Source organism: Hordeum vulgare, chromosome 2H, assembly GCF_904849725.1.
Source record: "Hordeum vulgare subsp. vulgare chromosome 2H, MorexV3_pseudomolecules_assembly, whole genome shotgun sequence".
Classification (NCBI taxonomy): Eukaryota; Viridiplantae; Streptophyta; class Magnoliopsida; order Poales; family Poaceae; genus Hordeum; species Hordeum vulgare.
In genome coordinates, this window is record NC_058519.1 from 575,753,019 (window position 1) to 575,765,424 (window position 12,406).

General features: G+C 45.1%; 37 non-coding genes across 37 annotated transcripts; all 37 read left to right on the plus strand.

The window, feature by feature from the left end:
- The first annotated feature begins 10 nt into the window (after positions 1-10).
- LOC123434874 lies at positions 11-129 on the plus strand. The gene has a single exon (XR_006626143.1). It is a non-coding gene; the product is annotated as a 5S ribosomal RNA (ribosomal RNA).
- A 182-nt stretch (positions 130-311) lies between these two features.
- LOC123434957 lies at positions 312-430 on the plus strand. Its single transcript, XR_006626221.1, has one exon. It is a non-coding gene; the product is annotated as a 5S ribosomal RNA (ribosomal RNA).
- A 188-nt stretch (positions 431-618) lies between these two features.
- Positions 619-737, plus strand: LOC123436353. Its single transcript, XR_006627581.1, has one exon. It is a non-coding gene; the product is annotated as a 5S ribosomal RNA (ribosomal RNA).
- Positions 738-940: 203 nt separating this feature from the next.
- LOC123435119 lies at positions 941-1,059 on the plus strand. Its single transcript, XR_006626380.1, has one exon. It is a non-coding gene; the product is annotated as a 5S ribosomal RNA (ribosomal RNA).
- A 203-nt stretch (positions 1,060-1,262) lies between these two features.
- Positions 1,263-1,381, plus strand: LOC123435031. Its single transcript, XR_006626292.1, has one exon. It is a non-coding gene; the product is annotated as a 5S ribosomal RNA (ribosomal RNA).
- Positions 1,382-1,569: 188 nt separating this feature from the next.
- Positions 1,570-1,688, plus strand: LOC123432549. The gene has a single exon (XR_006624127.1). It is a non-coding gene; the product is annotated as a 5S ribosomal RNA (ribosomal RNA).
- Positions 1,689-1,882: 194 nt separating this feature from the next.
- On the plus strand, positions 1,883-2,001 carry LOC123438743. The gene has a single exon (XR_006629867.1). It is a non-coding gene; the product is annotated as a 5S ribosomal RNA (ribosomal RNA).
- Positions 2,002-2,252: 251 nt separating this feature from the next.
- Positions 2,253-2,371, plus strand: LOC123438677. Its single transcript, XR_006629807.1, has one exon. It is a non-coding gene; the product is annotated as a 5S ribosomal RNA (ribosomal RNA).
- A 290-nt stretch (positions 2,372-2,661) lies between these two features.
- On the plus strand, positions 2,662-2,780 carry LOC123438580. The gene has a single exon (XR_006629715.1). It is a non-coding gene; the product is annotated as a 5S ribosomal RNA (ribosomal RNA).
- Positions 2,781-2,992: 212 nt separating this feature from the next.
- Positions 2,993-3,111, plus strand: LOC123434875. The gene has a single exon (XR_006626144.1). It is a non-coding gene; the product is annotated as a 5S ribosomal RNA (ribosomal RNA).
- Positions 3,112-3,293: 182 nt separating this feature from the next.
- LOC123435375 lies at positions 3,294-3,412 on the plus strand. The gene has a single exon (XR_006626629.1). It is a non-coding gene; the product is annotated as a 5S ribosomal RNA (ribosomal RNA).
- Positions 3,413-3,597: 185 nt separating this feature from the next.
- Positions 3,598-3,716, plus strand: LOC123434958. Its single transcript, XR_006626222.1, has one exon. It is a non-coding gene; the product is annotated as a 5S ribosomal RNA (ribosomal RNA).
- A 188-nt stretch (positions 3,717-3,904) lies between these two features.
- On the plus strand, positions 3,905-4,023 carry LOC123436355. Its single transcript, XR_006627582.1, has one exon. It is a non-coding gene; the product is annotated as a 5S ribosomal RNA (ribosomal RNA).
- Positions 4,024-4,319: 296 nt separating this feature from the next.
- LOC123435376 lies at positions 4,320-4,438 on the plus strand. Its single transcript, XR_006626630.1, has one exon. It is a non-coding gene; the product is annotated as a 5S ribosomal RNA (ribosomal RNA).
- Positions 4,439-4,626: 188 nt separating this feature from the next.
- LOC123436846 lies at positions 4,627-4,745 on the plus strand. The gene has a single exon (XR_006628055.1). It is a non-coding gene; the product is annotated as a 5S ribosomal RNA (ribosomal RNA).
- A 194-nt stretch (positions 4,746-4,939) lies between these two features.
- On the plus strand, positions 4,940-5,058 carry LOC123435042. Its single transcript, XR_006626304.1, has one exon. It is a non-coding gene; the product is annotated as a 5S ribosomal RNA (ribosomal RNA).
- A 197-nt stretch (positions 5,059-5,255) lies between these two features.
- LOC123435377 lies at positions 5,256-5,374 on the plus strand. Its single transcript, XR_006626631.1, has one exon. It is a non-coding gene; the product is annotated as a 5S ribosomal RNA (ribosomal RNA).
- A 206-nt stretch (positions 5,375-5,580) lies between these two features.
- LOC123435053 lies at positions 5,581-5,699 on the plus strand. The gene has a single exon (XR_006626315.1). It is a non-coding gene; the product is annotated as a 5S ribosomal RNA (ribosomal RNA).
- A 203-nt stretch (positions 5,700-5,902) lies between these two features.
- On the plus strand, positions 5,903-6,021 carry LOC123434959. The gene has a single exon (XR_006626223.1). It is a non-coding gene; the product is annotated as a 5S ribosomal RNA (ribosomal RNA).
- Positions 6,022-6,209: 188 nt separating this feature from the next.
- LOC123436356 lies at positions 6,210-6,328 on the plus strand. The gene has a single exon (XR_006627583.1). It is a non-coding gene; the product is annotated as a 5S ribosomal RNA (ribosomal RNA).
- A 479-nt stretch (positions 6,329-6,807) lies between these two features.
- LOC123436820 lies at positions 6,808-6,926 on the plus strand. Its single transcript, XR_006628030.1, has one exon. It is a non-coding gene; the product is annotated as a 5S ribosomal RNA (ribosomal RNA).
- A 215-nt stretch (positions 6,927-7,141) lies between these two features.
- On the plus strand, positions 7,142-7,260 carry LOC123435893. Its single transcript, XR_006627138.1, has one exon. It is a non-coding gene; the product is annotated as a 5S ribosomal RNA (ribosomal RNA).
- A 182-nt stretch (positions 7,261-7,442) lies between these two features.
- Positions 7,443-7,561, plus strand: LOC123435378. The gene has a single exon (XR_006626632.1). It is a non-coding gene; the product is annotated as a 5S ribosomal RNA (ribosomal RNA).
- Positions 7,562-7,950: 389 nt separating this feature from the next.
- LOC123436821 lies at positions 7,951-8,069 on the plus strand. The gene has a single exon (XR_006628031.1). It is a non-coding gene; the product is annotated as a 5S ribosomal RNA (ribosomal RNA).
- Positions 8,070-8,284: 215 nt separating this feature from the next.
- Positions 8,285-8,403, plus strand: LOC123435895. The gene has a single exon (XR_006627140.1). It is a non-coding gene; the product is annotated as a 5S ribosomal RNA (ribosomal RNA).
- A 182-nt stretch (positions 8,404-8,585) lies between these two features.
- LOC123435381 lies at positions 8,586-8,704 on the plus strand. Its single transcript, XR_006626634.1, has one exon. It is a non-coding gene; the product is annotated as a 5S ribosomal RNA (ribosomal RNA).
- A 272-nt stretch (positions 8,705-8,976) lies between these two features.
- On the plus strand, positions 8,977-9,095 carry LOC123435064. The gene has a single exon (XR_006626326.1). It is a non-coding gene; the product is annotated as a 5S ribosomal RNA (ribosomal RNA).
- Positions 9,096-9,301: 206 nt separating this feature from the next.
- On the plus strand, positions 9,302-9,420 carry LOC123435749. The gene has a single exon (XR_006626998.1). It is a non-coding gene; the product is annotated as a 5S ribosomal RNA (ribosomal RNA).
- Positions 9,421-9,617: 197 nt separating this feature from the next.
- LOC123435075 lies at positions 9,618-9,736 on the plus strand. Its single transcript, XR_006626337.1, has one exon. It is a non-coding gene; the product is annotated as a 5S ribosomal RNA (ribosomal RNA).
- Positions 9,737-9,945: 209 nt separating this feature from the next.
- Positions 9,946-10,064, plus strand: LOC123437155. The gene has a single exon (XR_006628351.1). It is a non-coding gene; the product is annotated as a 5S ribosomal RNA (ribosomal RNA).
- A 185-nt stretch (positions 10,065-10,249) lies between these two features.
- On the plus strand, positions 10,250-10,368 carry LOC123437455. The gene has a single exon (XR_006628634.1). It is a non-coding gene; the product is annotated as a 5S ribosomal RNA (ribosomal RNA).
- Positions 10,369-10,577: 209 nt separating this feature from the next.
- LOC123437156 lies at positions 10,578-10,696 on the plus strand. The gene has a single exon (XR_006628352.1). It is a non-coding gene; the product is annotated as a 5S ribosomal RNA (ribosomal RNA).
- Positions 10,697-10,881: 185 nt separating this feature from the next.
- On the plus strand, positions 10,882-11,000 carry LOC123437457. The gene has a single exon (XR_006628636.1). It is a non-coding gene; the product is annotated as a 5S ribosomal RNA (ribosomal RNA).
- A 215-nt stretch (positions 11,001-11,215) lies between these two features.
- On the plus strand, positions 11,216-11,334 carry LOC123432233. Its single transcript, XR_006623826.1, has one exon. It is a non-coding gene; the product is annotated as a 5S ribosomal RNA (ribosomal RNA).
- A 182-nt stretch (positions 11,335-11,516) lies between these two features.
- On the plus strand, positions 11,517-11,635 carry LOC123435382. Its single transcript, XR_006626635.1, has one exon. It is a non-coding gene; the product is annotated as a 5S ribosomal RNA (ribosomal RNA).
- A 269-nt stretch (positions 11,636-11,904) lies between these two features.
- Positions 11,905-12,023, plus strand: LOC123435086. The gene has a single exon (XR_006626348.1). It is a non-coding gene; the product is annotated as a 5S ribosomal RNA (ribosomal RNA).
- A 212-nt stretch (positions 12,024-12,235) lies between these two features.
- LOC123435750 lies at positions 12,236-12,354 on the plus strand. Its single transcript, XR_006626999.1, has one exon. It is a non-coding gene; the product is annotated as a 5S ribosomal RNA (ribosomal RNA).
- The last annotated feature ends 52 nt before the right edge of the window (positions 12,355-12,406 follow it).

Here is a 12,406-nt window from a genome sequence, read left to right on the forward strand (position 1 = left end):
GTTGCATGTTGGATGCGATCATACCAGCACTGAAGCACCGGATCCCATCAGAACTCCGAAGTTAAGCGTGCTTGGGCGAGAGTAGTACTAGGATGGGTGACCTCCTGGGAAGTCCTCGTGTTGCATTCCCCTTTTTAAATATATTTTTGCGCCACGTGACAAGGATGACGCGGGAGCGTGATCTATATGACCTCATTTTCTTATTTTTGACGATTACTGTGTGACTTTTCCCACCGCGCTTGACACCCAACGACTAGTAGTAGTAGTAGTAGTAGGGGCAAGCATAAGGAACAAATAGATAGTTGCATGTCGGATGCGATCATACCAGCACTAAAGCACCGGATCCCATCAGAACTCCGAAGTTAAGCGTGCTTGGGCGAGAGTAGTACTAGGATGGGTGACCTCTTGGGAAGTCCTCGTGTTGCATTCCCCTTTTTAAATATAATTTTGCGCCACGTGACAAGGATGATGCGGGAGCGTGATCTATATGACCTCATTTTCTTATTTTTGACGATTACTGTGTGACTTTTCCCATCGCGCTTGACACCCAACGACTACTACTACTAGTAGTAGTAGTAGTAGGGGCAAGCATAAGGAACAAATAGATAGTTGCATGTCGGATGCGATCATACCAGCACTAAAGCACCGGATCCCATCAGAACTCCGAAGTTAACCGTGCTTGGGCGAGAGTAGTACTAGGATGGGTGACCTCCTGGGAAGTCCTCGTGTTGCATTCCCCTTTTTAAATATATTTTTGCGCCCCGTGACAAGGATGACGCGGGAGCGTGATCTATATGACCTCATTTTCTTATTTTTGACGATTACTGTGTGACTTTTCCCACCGCGCTTGACACCCAACGACTAGTAGTAGTAGTAGTATTAGTACTAGTACTAGTAGTAGTAGGGGCAAGCATAAGGAACAAATAGATAGTTGCATGTTGGATGCGATCATACCAGCACTAAAGCACCGGATCCCATCAGAACTCCGAAGTTAAGCGTGCTTGGGCGAGAGTAGTACTAGGATGGGCGACCTCCTGGGAAGTCCTCGTGTTGCATTCCCCTTTTTAAATATATTTTTGCGCCACGTGACAAGGATGACGCGGGACCGTGATCTATATGACCTCATTTTCTTATTTTTGACGATTACTGTGTGACTTTTCCCACCGCGCTTGACACCCAACGACTAGTAGTAGTAGTAGTAGTAGTACTAGTAGTAGTAGTAGTAGGGGCAAGCATAAGGAACAAATAGATAGTTGCATGTCGGATGCGATCATACCAGCACTAAAGCACCGGATCCCATCAGAACTCCGAAGTTAAGCGTGCTTGGGCGAGAGTAGTACTAGGATGGGTGACCTCCTGGGAAGTCCTCGTGTTGCATTCCCCTTTTTAAATATATTTTTGCGCCACGTGACAAGGATGACGCGGGACCGTGATCTATATGACCTCATTTTCTTATTTTTGACGATTACTGTGTGACTTTTCCCACCGCGCTTGACACCCAACGACTAGTAGTAGTAGTAGTAGTAGTAGTAGGGGCAAGCATAAGGAACAAATAGATAGTTGCATGTCGGATGCGATCATACCAGCACTAAAGCACCGGATCCCATCAAAACTCCGAAGTTAAGCGTGCTTGGGCGATAGTAGTACTAGGATGGGTGACCTCTTGGGAAGTCCTCGTGTTGCATTCCCCTTTTTAAATATATTTTTGCGCCACGTGACAAGGATGACGCGGGAGCGTGATCTATATGACCTCATTTTCTTATTTTTGACGATTACTGTGTGACTTTTCCCACCGCGCTTGACACCCAACGACTAGTAGTAGTAGTAGTAGTAGTAGTAGTAGTAGGGGCAAGCATAAGGAACAAATAGATAGTTGCATGTCGGATGCGATCATACCAGCACTAAAGCACCGGATCCCATCAGAACTCCGAAGTTAACCGTGCTTGGGCGAGAGTAGTACTAGGATGGGTGACCTCCTGGAAAGTCCTCGTGTTGCATTCCCCTTTTTAAATATATTTTTGCGCCACGTGACAAGGATGACGCGGGAGCGTGATCTATATGACCTCATTTTCTTATTTTTGACGATTACTGTGTGACTTTTCCCACCGCGCTTGACACCCAGCGACTAGTAGTAGTAGTAGTAGTAGTAGTAGTAGTAGTAGTAGTAGTAGTAGTAGTAGTAGTAGTAGTAGTAGTAATAGTAGTAGTAGTAGTAGGGGCAAGCATAAGGAACAAATAGATAGTTGCATGTCGGATGCGATCATACCAGCACTAAAGCACCGGATCCCATTAGAACTCTGAAGTTAACCGTGCTTGGGCGAGAGTAGTACTAGGATGGGTGACCTCCTGGGAAGTCCTCGTGTTGCATTCCCCTTTTTAAATATATTTTTGCGCCACGTGACAAGGATGACGCGGGAGCGTGATCTATATGACCTCATTTTCTTATTTTTGACGATTACTGTGTGACTTTTCCCACCGCGCTTGACACCCACCGACTAGTAGTAGTAGTAGTAGTAGTAGTAGTAGTAGTAGTAGTAGTAGTAGTAGTAATAGTAGTAGTAGTAGTAGTAGTAGTAGTAGTAGTAGTAATAGTAGTAGTAGTAGTAGTAGTAGTAGTAGTAGTAGGGGCAAGCATAAGGAACAAATAGATAGTTGCATGTCGGATGCGATCATACCAGCACTAAAGCACCGGATCCCATTAGAACTCTAAAGTTAAGCGTGCTTGGGCGAGAGTAGTACTAGGATGGGTGACCTCCTGGGAAGTCCTCGTGTTGCATTCCCCTTTTTAAATATATTTTTGCGCCACGTGACAAGGATGACGCGGGACCGTGATCTATATGACCTCATTTTCTTATTTTTGACGATTACTGTGTGACTTTTCCCACCGCGCTTGACACCCAACGACTAGTAGTAGTAGTAGTAGTAGTAGTAGTAGTAGTATTAGTAGTAGTAGTAGGGGCAAGCATAAGGAACAAATAGATGGTTGCATGTCGGATGCGATCATACCAGCACTGAAGCACCGGATCCCATCAGAACTCCGAAGTTAAGCGTGCTTGGGCGAGAGTAGTACTAGGATGGGTGACCTCCTGGGAAGTCCTCGTGTTGCATTCCCCTTTTTAAATATATTTTTGCGCCACGTGACAAGGATGACGCGGGAGCGTGATCTATATGACCTCATTTTCTTATTTTTGACGATTACTGTGTGACTTTTCCCACCGCGCTTGACACCCAACGACTAGTAGTAGTAGTAGTAGTAGGGGCAAGCATAAGGAACAAATAGATAGTTGCATGTCGGATGCGATCATACCAGCACTAAAGCACCGGATCCCATCAGAACTCCGAAGTTAAGCGTGCTTGGGCGAGAGTAGTACTAGGATGGGTGACCTCCTGGGAAGTCCTCGTGTTGCATTTCCCTTTTTAAATATATTTTTGCGCCACGTGACAAGGATGACGCGGGAGCGTGATCTATATGACCTCATTTTCTTATTTTTGACGATTACTGTGTGACTTTTTCCACCGCGCTTGACACCCAACGACTAGTAGTAGTAGTAGTAGTAGTAGGGGCAAGCATAAGGAACAAATAGATAGTTGCATGTCGGATGCGATCATACCAGCACTAAAGCACCGGATCCCATCAGAACTCCGAAGTTAAGCGTGCTTGGGCGAGAGTAGTACTAGGATGGGTGACCTCTTGGGAAGTCCTCGTGTTGCATTCCCCTTTTTAAATATAATTTTGCGCCACGTGACAAGGATGACGCGGGAGCGTGATCTATATGACCTCATTTTCTTATTTTTGACGATTACTGTGTGACTTTTCCCACCGCGCTTGACACCCAACGACTACTACTACTAGTAGTAGTAGTAGTAGGGGCAAGCATAAGGAAGAAATAGATAGTTGCATGTCGGATGCGATCATACCAGCACTAAAGCACCGGATCCCATCAGAACTCCGAAGTTAACCGTGCTTGGGCGAGAGTAGTACTAGGATGGGTGACCTCCTGGGAAGTCCTCGTGTTGCATTCCCCTTTTTAAATATATTTTTGCGCCACGTGACAAGGATGACGCGGGAGCGTGATCTATATGACCTCATTTTCTTATTTTTGACGATTACTGTGTGACTTTTCCCACCGCGCTTGACACCCAACGACTAGTAGTAGTAGTAGTAGTAGTAGTAGTAGTAGTAGTAGTAGTAGTAGTAGTAGTAGTAGTAGTAGTAGTAGTAGTAGTAGTAGTAGTAGTAGTAGTAGTAGTAGTAGTAGTAGTAGTAGTAGTAGTAGTAGTAGGGGCAAGCATAAGGAACAAATAGATAGTTGCATGTCGGATGCGATCATACCAGCACTAAAGCACCGGATCCCATCAGAACTCCGAAGTTAAGCGTGCTTGGGCGAGAGTAGTACTAGGATGGGTGACCTCCTGGGAAGTCCTCGTGTTGCATTTCCCTTTTTAAATATATTTTTGCGCCACGTGACAAGGATGACGCGGGAGCGTGATCTATATGACCTCATTTTCTTATTTTTGACGATTACTGTGTGACTTTTTCCACCGCGCTTGACACCCAACGACTAGTAGTAGTAGTAGTAGTAGTAGTAGGGGCAAGCATAAGGAACAAATAGATAGTTGCATGTCGGATGCGATCATACCAGCACTAAAGCACCGGATCCCATCAGAACTCCGAAGTTAAGCGTACTTGGGCGAGAGTAGTACTAGGATGGGTGACCTCCTGGGAAGTCCTCGTGTTGCATTCCCCTTTTTAAATATATTTTTGCGGCACGTGACAAGGATGACGCGGGACCGTGATCTATATGACCTCATTTTCTTATTTTTGACGATTACTGTGTGACTTTTCCCACCGCGCTTGACACCCAACGACTAGTAGTAGTAGTAGTAGTAGTAGTAGTAGTAGGGGCAAGCATAAGGAAGAAATAGATAGTTGCATGTCGGATGCGATCATACCAGCACTAAAGCACCGGATCCCATCAGAACTCCGAAGTTAAGCGTGCTTGGGCGAGAGTAGTACTAGGATGGGTGACCTCCTGGGAAGTCCTCGTGTTGCATTCCCCTTTTTCAATATATTTTTGCGCCACGTGACAAGGATGACGCGGGAGCGTGATCTATATGACCTCATTTTCTTATTTTTGACGATTACTGTGTGACTTTTCCCACCGCGCTTGACACCCAACGACTAGTAGTAGTAGTACTAGTAGTAGTAGTAGTAGTAGGGGCAAGCATAAGGAAGAAATAGATAGTTGCATGTCGGATGCGATCATACCAGCACTAAAGCACCGGATCCCATCAGAACTCCGAAGTTAAGCGTGCTTGGGCGAGAGTAGTACTAGGATGGGTGACCTCCTGGGAAGTCCTCGTGTTGCATTTCCCTTTTTAAATATATTTTTGCGCCACGTGACAAGGATGACGCGGGAGCGTGATCTATATGACCTCATTTTCTTATTTTTGACGATTACTGTGTGACTTTTTCCACCGCGCTTGACACCCAACGACTAGTAGTAGTAGTAGTAGTAGTAGTAGTAGTAGTAGTAGTAGTAGGGGCAAGCATAAGGAAGAAATAGATAGTTGCATGTCGGATGCGATCATACCAGCACTAAAGCACCGGATCCCATCAGAACTCCGAAGTTAAGCGTGCTTGGGCGAGAGTAGTACTAGGATGGGTGACCTCCTGGGAAGTCCTCGTGTTGCATTCCCCTTTTTAAATATATTTTTGCGCCACGTGACAAGGATGACGCGGGAGCGTGATCTATATGACCTCATTTTCTTATTTTTGACGATTACTGTGTGACTTTTCCCACCGCGCTTGACACCCAACGACTAGTAGTAGTAGTACTAGTAGTAGTAGTAGTAGTAGTAGTAGGGGCAAGCATAAGGAACAAATAGATAGTTGCATGTCGGATGCGATCATACCAGCACTAAAGCACCGGATCCCATCAGAACTCCGAAGTTAAGCGTGCTTGGGCGAGAGTAGTACTAGGATGGGTGACCTCTTGGGAAGTCCTCGTGTTGCATTCCCATTTTTAAATATAATTTTGCGCCACGTGACAAGGATGACGCGGGAGCGTGATCTATATGACCTCATTTTCTTATTTTTGACGATTACTGTGTGACTTTTCCCACCGCGCTTGACACCCAACGACTACTACTACTAGTAGTAGTAGTAGTAGGGGCAAGCATAAGGAAGAAATAGATAGTTGCATGTCGGATGCGATCATACCAGCACTAAAGCACCGGATCCCATCAGAACTCCGAAGTTAACCGTGCTTGGGCGAGAGTAGTACTAGGATGGGTGACCTCCTGGGAAGTCCTCGTGTTGCATTCCCCTTTTTAAATATATTTTTGCGCCACGTGACAAGGATGACGCGGGAGCGTGATCTATATGACCTCATTTTCTTATTTTTGACGATTACTGTGTGACTTTTCCCACCGCGCTTGACACCCAACGACTAGTAGTAGTAGTAGTAGTAGTAGTAGTAGTAGTAGTAGTAGTAGTAGTAGTAGTAGTAGTAGTAGTAGTAGTAGTAGTAGTAGTAGTAGTAGTAGTAGTAGTAGTAGTAGTAGTAGTAGTAGTAGTAGTAGTAGTAGTAGTAGTAGTAGTAGTAGTAGTAGTAGTAGTAGTAGTAGTAGTAGTAGTAGTAGTAGTAGTAGTAGTAGTAGTAGTAGTAGTAGTAGTAGTAGTAGTAGTAGTAGTAGTAGTAGTAGTAGTAGTAGTAGTAGTAGTAGTAGTAGTAGTAGTAGTAGTAGTAGTAGTAGTAGTAGTAGTAGGGGCAAGCATAAGGAACAAATAGATAGTTGCATGTCGGATGCGATCATACCAGCACTAAAGCACCGGATCCCATTAGAACTCTGAAGTTAAGCGTGCTTGGGCGAGAGTAGTACTAGGATGGGTGACCTCCTGGGAAGTCCTCGTGTTGCATTCCCCTTTTTAGATATATTTTTGCGCCACGTGACAAGGATGACGCGGGACCGTGATCTATATGACCTCATTTTCTTATTTTTGACGATTACTGTGTGACTTTTCCCACCGCGCTTGACACCCAACGACTAGTAGTAGTAGTAGTAGTAGTTGTTGTAGTAGTAGTATTAGTAGTAGTAGTAGGGGCAAGCATAAGGAACAAATAGATGGTTGCATGTCGGATGCGATCATACCAGCACTGAAGCACCGGATCCCATCAGAACTCCGAAGTTAAGCGTGTTTGGGCGAGAGTAGTACTAGGATGGGTGACCTCCTGGGAAGTCCTCGTGTTGCATTCCCCTTTTTAAATATATTTTTGCGCCACGTGACAAGGATGACGCGGGAGCGTGATCTATATGACCTCATTTTCTTATTTTTGACGATTACTGTGTGACTTTTCCCACCGCGCTTGACACCCAACGACTAGTAGTAGTAGTAGTAGTAGGGGCAAGCATAAGGAACAAATAGATAGTTGCATGTCGGATGCGATCATACCAGCACTAAAGCACCGGATCCCATCAGAACTCCGAAGTTAAGCGTGCTTGGGCGAGAGTAGTACTAGGATGGGTGACCTCCTGGGAAGTCCTCGTGTTGCATTTCCCTTTTTAAATATATTTTTGCGCCACGTGACAAGGATGACGCGGGAGCGTGATCTATATGACCTCATTTTCTTATTTTTGACGATTACTGTGTGACTTCTCCCACCGCGCTTGACACCCAACGACTAGTAGTAGTAGTAGTAGTAGTAGTAGTAGTAGTAGTAGTAGTAGTAGTAGTAGTAGTAGTAGTAGTAGTAGTAGTAGTAGTAGTAGTAGTAGTAGTAGTAGTAGTAGTAGTAGTAGTAGTAGTAGTAGTAGTAGTAGTAGTAGTAGTAGTAGTAGTAGTAGTAGTAGTAGTAGTAGTAGTAGTAGTAGTAGTAGTAGTAGTAGTAGTAGTAGTAGTAGTAGTAGTAGGGGCAAGCATAAGGAACAAATAGATAGTTGCATGTCGGATGCGATCATACCAGCACTAAAGCACCGGATCCCATTAGAACTCTGAAGTTAAGCGTGCTTGGGCGAGAGTAGTACTAGGATGGGTGACCTCCTGGGAAGTCCTCGTGTTGCATTCCCCTTTTTAGATATATTTTTGCGCCACGTGACAAGGATGACGCGGGACCGTGATCTATATGACCTCATTTTCTTATTTTTGACGATTACTGTGTGACTTTTCCCACCGCGCTTGACACCCAACGACTAGTAGTAGTAGTAGTAGTAGTTGTTGTAGTAGTAGTATTAGTAGTAGTAGTAGGGGCAAGCATAAGGAACAAATAGATGGTTGCATGTCGGATGCGATCATACCAGCACTGAAGCACCGGATCCCATCAGAACTCCGAAGTTAAGCGTGTTTGGGCGAGAGTAGTACTAGGATGGGTGACCTCCTGGGAAGTCCTCGTGTTGCATTCCCCTTTTTAAATATATTTTTGCGCCACGTGACAAGGATGACGCGGGAGCGTGATCTATATGACCTCATTTTCTTATTTTTGACGATTACTGTGTGACTTTTCCCACCGCGCTTGACACCCAACGACTAGTAGTAGTAGTAGTAGTAGGGGCAAGCATAAGGAACAAATAGATAGTTGCATGTCGGATGCGATCATACCAGCACTAAAGCACCGGATCCCATCAGAACTCCGAAGTTAAGCGTGCTTGGGCGAGAGTAGTACTAGGATGGGTGACCTCCTGGGAAGTCCTCGTGTTGCATTTCCCTTTTTAAATATATTTTTGCGCCACGTGACAAGGATGACGCGGGAGCGTGATCTATATGACCTCATTTTCTTATTTTTGACGATTACTGTGTGACTTCTCCCACCGCGCTTGACACCCAACGACTAGTAGTAGTAGTAGTAGTAGTAGTAGTAGTAGTAGTAGTAGTAGTAGTAGTAGTAGTAGTAGTAGTAGTAGTAGTAGTAGTAGTAGTAGTAGTAGTAGTAGTAGTAGTAGGGGCAAGCATAAGGAACAAATAGATAGTTGCATGTCGGATGCGATCATACCAGCACTAAAGCACCGGATCCCATCAGAACTCCGAAGTTAAGCGTGCTTGGGCGAGAGTAGTACTAGGATGGGTGACCTCCTGGGAAGTCCTCGTGTTGCATTCCCCTTTTTAAATATATTTTTGCGGCACGTGACAAGGATGACGCGGGACCGTGATCTATATGACCTCATTTTCTTATTTTTGACGATTACTGTGTGACTTTTCCCACCGCGCTTGACACCCAACGACTAGTAGTAGTAGTAGTAGTAGTAGTAGTAGTAGTAGTAGTAGTAGGGGCAAGCATAAGGAAGAAATAGATAGTTGCATGTCGGATGCGATCATACCAGCACTAAAGCACCGGATCCCATCAGAACTCTGAAGTTAAGCGTGCTTGGGCGAGAGTAGTACTAGGATGGGTGACCTCCTGGGAAGTCCTCGTGTTGCATTCCCCTTTTTAAATATATTTTTGCGCCACGTGACAAGGATGACGCAGGACCGTGATCTATATGACCTCATTTTCTTATTTTTGACGATTACTGTGTGACTTATCCCACCGCGCTTGACACCCAACGACTAGTAGTAGTAGTAGTAGTAGTAGTAGTAGTAGTAGGGGCAAGCATAAGGAACAAATAGATAGTTGCAACTCGGATGCGATCATACCAGCACTAAAGCACCGGATCCCATCAGAACTCCGAAGTTAAGCGTGCTTGGGCGAGAGTAGTACTAGGATGGGTGACCTCCTGGGAAGTCCTCGTGTTGCATTCCCCTTTTTAAATATATTTTTGCGGCACGTGACAAGGATGACGCGGGACCGTGATCTATATGAGCTCATTTTCTTATTTTTGACGATTACTGTGTGACTTTTCCCACCGCGCTTGACACCCAAGGACTAGTAGTAGTAGTAGTAGTAGTAGTAGTAGTAGTAGTAGTAGTAGTAGGGGCAAGCATAAGGAACAAATAGATAGTTGCATGTCGGATGCGATCATACCAGCACTAAAGCACTGGATCCCATCAGAACTCCGAAGTTAAGCGTGCTTGGGCGAGAGTAGTACTAGGATGGGTGACCTCCTGGGAAGTCCTCGTGTTGCATTTCCCTTTTTAAATATATTTTTGCGCCACGTGACAAGGATGACGCGGGAGCGTGATCTATATGACCTCATTTTCTTATTTTTGACGATTACTGTGTGACTTTTTCCACCGCGCTTGACACCCAACGACTAGTAGTAGTAGTAGTAGTAGTAGGGGCAAGCATAAGGAACATATAGATAGTTGCATGTCGGATGCGATCATACCAGCACTAAAGCACCGGATCCCATCAGAACTCCGAAGTTAAGCGTACTTGGGCGAGAGTAGTACTACGATGGGTGACCTCCTGGGAAGTCCTCGTGTTGCATTCCCCTTTTTAAATATATTTTTGCGGCACGTGACAAGGATGACGCGGGACCGTGATCTATATGAGCTCATTTTCTTATTTTTGACGATTACTGTGTGACTTTTCCCACCGCGCTTGACACCCAAGGACTAGTAGTAGTAGTAGTAGTAGTAGTAGTAGTAGTAGTAGTAGTAGTAGGGGCAAGCATAAGGAACAAATAGATAGTTGCATGTCGGATGCGATCATACCAGCACTAAAGCACTGGATCCCATCAGAACTCCGAAGTTAAGCGTGCTTGGGCGAGAGTAGTACTAGGATGGGTGACCTCCTGGGAAGTCCTCGTGTTGCATTTCCCTTTTTAAATATATTTTTGCGCCACGTGACAAGGATGACGCGGGAGCGTGATCTATATGACCTCATTTTCTTATTTTTGACGATTACTGTGTGACTTTTTCCACCGCGCTTGACACCCAACGACTAGTAGTAGTAGTAGTAGTAGTAGGGGCAAGCATAAGGAACATATAGATAGTTGCATGTCGGATGCGATCATACCAGCACTAAAGCACCGGATCCCATCAGAACTCCGAAGTTAAGCGTACTTGGGCGAGAGTAGTACTACGATGGGTGACCTCCTGGGAAGTCCTCGTGTTGCATTCCCCTTTTTAAATATATTTTTGCGGCACGTGACAAGGATGACGCGGGACCGTGATCTATATGACCTCATTTTCTTATTTTTGACGATTACTGTGTGACTTTTCCCACCGCGCTTGACACCCAACGACTAGTAGTAGTAGTAGTAGTAGTAGTTGTAGTAGTAGTATTAGTAGTAGTAGTAGGGGCAAGCATAAGGAACAAATAGATGGTTGCATGTCGGATGCGATCATACCAGCACTGAAGCACCGGATCCCATCAGAACTCCGAAGTTAAGCTTGTTTGGGCGAGAGTAGTACTAGGATGGGTGACCTCCTAGGAAGTCCTCGTGTTGCATTCCCCTTTTTAAATATATTTTTGCGCCACGTGACAAGGATGACGCGGGAGCGTGATCTATATGACCTCATTTTCTTATTTTTGACGATTACTGTGTGACTTTTCCCACCGCGCTTGACACCCAACGACTAGTAGTAGTAGTAGTAGTAGGGGCAAGCATAAGGAACAAATAGATAGTTGCATGTCGGATGCGATCATACCAGCACTAAAGCACCGGATCCCATCAGAACTCCGAAGTTAAGCGTGCTTGGGCGAGAGTAGTACTAGGATGGGTGACCTCCTGGGAAGTCCTCGTGTTGCATTTCCCTTTTTAAATATATTTTTGCGCCACGTGACAAGGATGACGCGGGAGCGTGATCTATATGACCTCATTTTCTTATTTTTGACGATTACTGTGTGACTTCTCCCACCGCGCTTGACACCCAACGACTAGTAGTAGTAGTAGTAGTAGTAGTAGTAGTAGTAGTAGTAGTAGTAGTAGTAGTAGTAGTAGTAGTAGTAGTAGTAGTAGTAGTAGTAGTAGTAGTAGTAGTAGTAGGGGCAAGCATAAGGAACAAATAGATAGTTGCATGTCGGATGCGATCATACCAGCACTAAAGCACCGGATCCCATCAGAACTCCGAAGTTAAGCGTGCTTGGGCGAGAGTAGTACTAGGATGGGTGACCTCCTGGGAAGTCCTCGTGTTGCATTCCCCTTTTTAAATATATTTTTGCGGCACGTGACAAGGATGACGCGGGACCGTGATCTATATGACCTCATTTTCTTATTTTTGACGATTACTGTGTGACTTTTCCCACCGCGCTTGACACCCAACGACTAGTAGTAGTAGTAGTAGTAGTAGTAGTAGTAGTAGTAGTAGTAGTAGTAGGGGCAAGCATAAGGAAGAAATAGATAGTTGCATGTCGGATGCGATCATACCAGCACTAAAGCACCGGATCCCATCAGAACTCTGAAGTTAAGCGTGCTTGGGCGAGAGTAGTACTAGGATGGGTGACCTCCTGGGAAGTCCTCGTGTTGCATTCCCCTTTTTAAATATATTTTTGCGCCACGTGACAAGGATGACGCAGGACCGTGA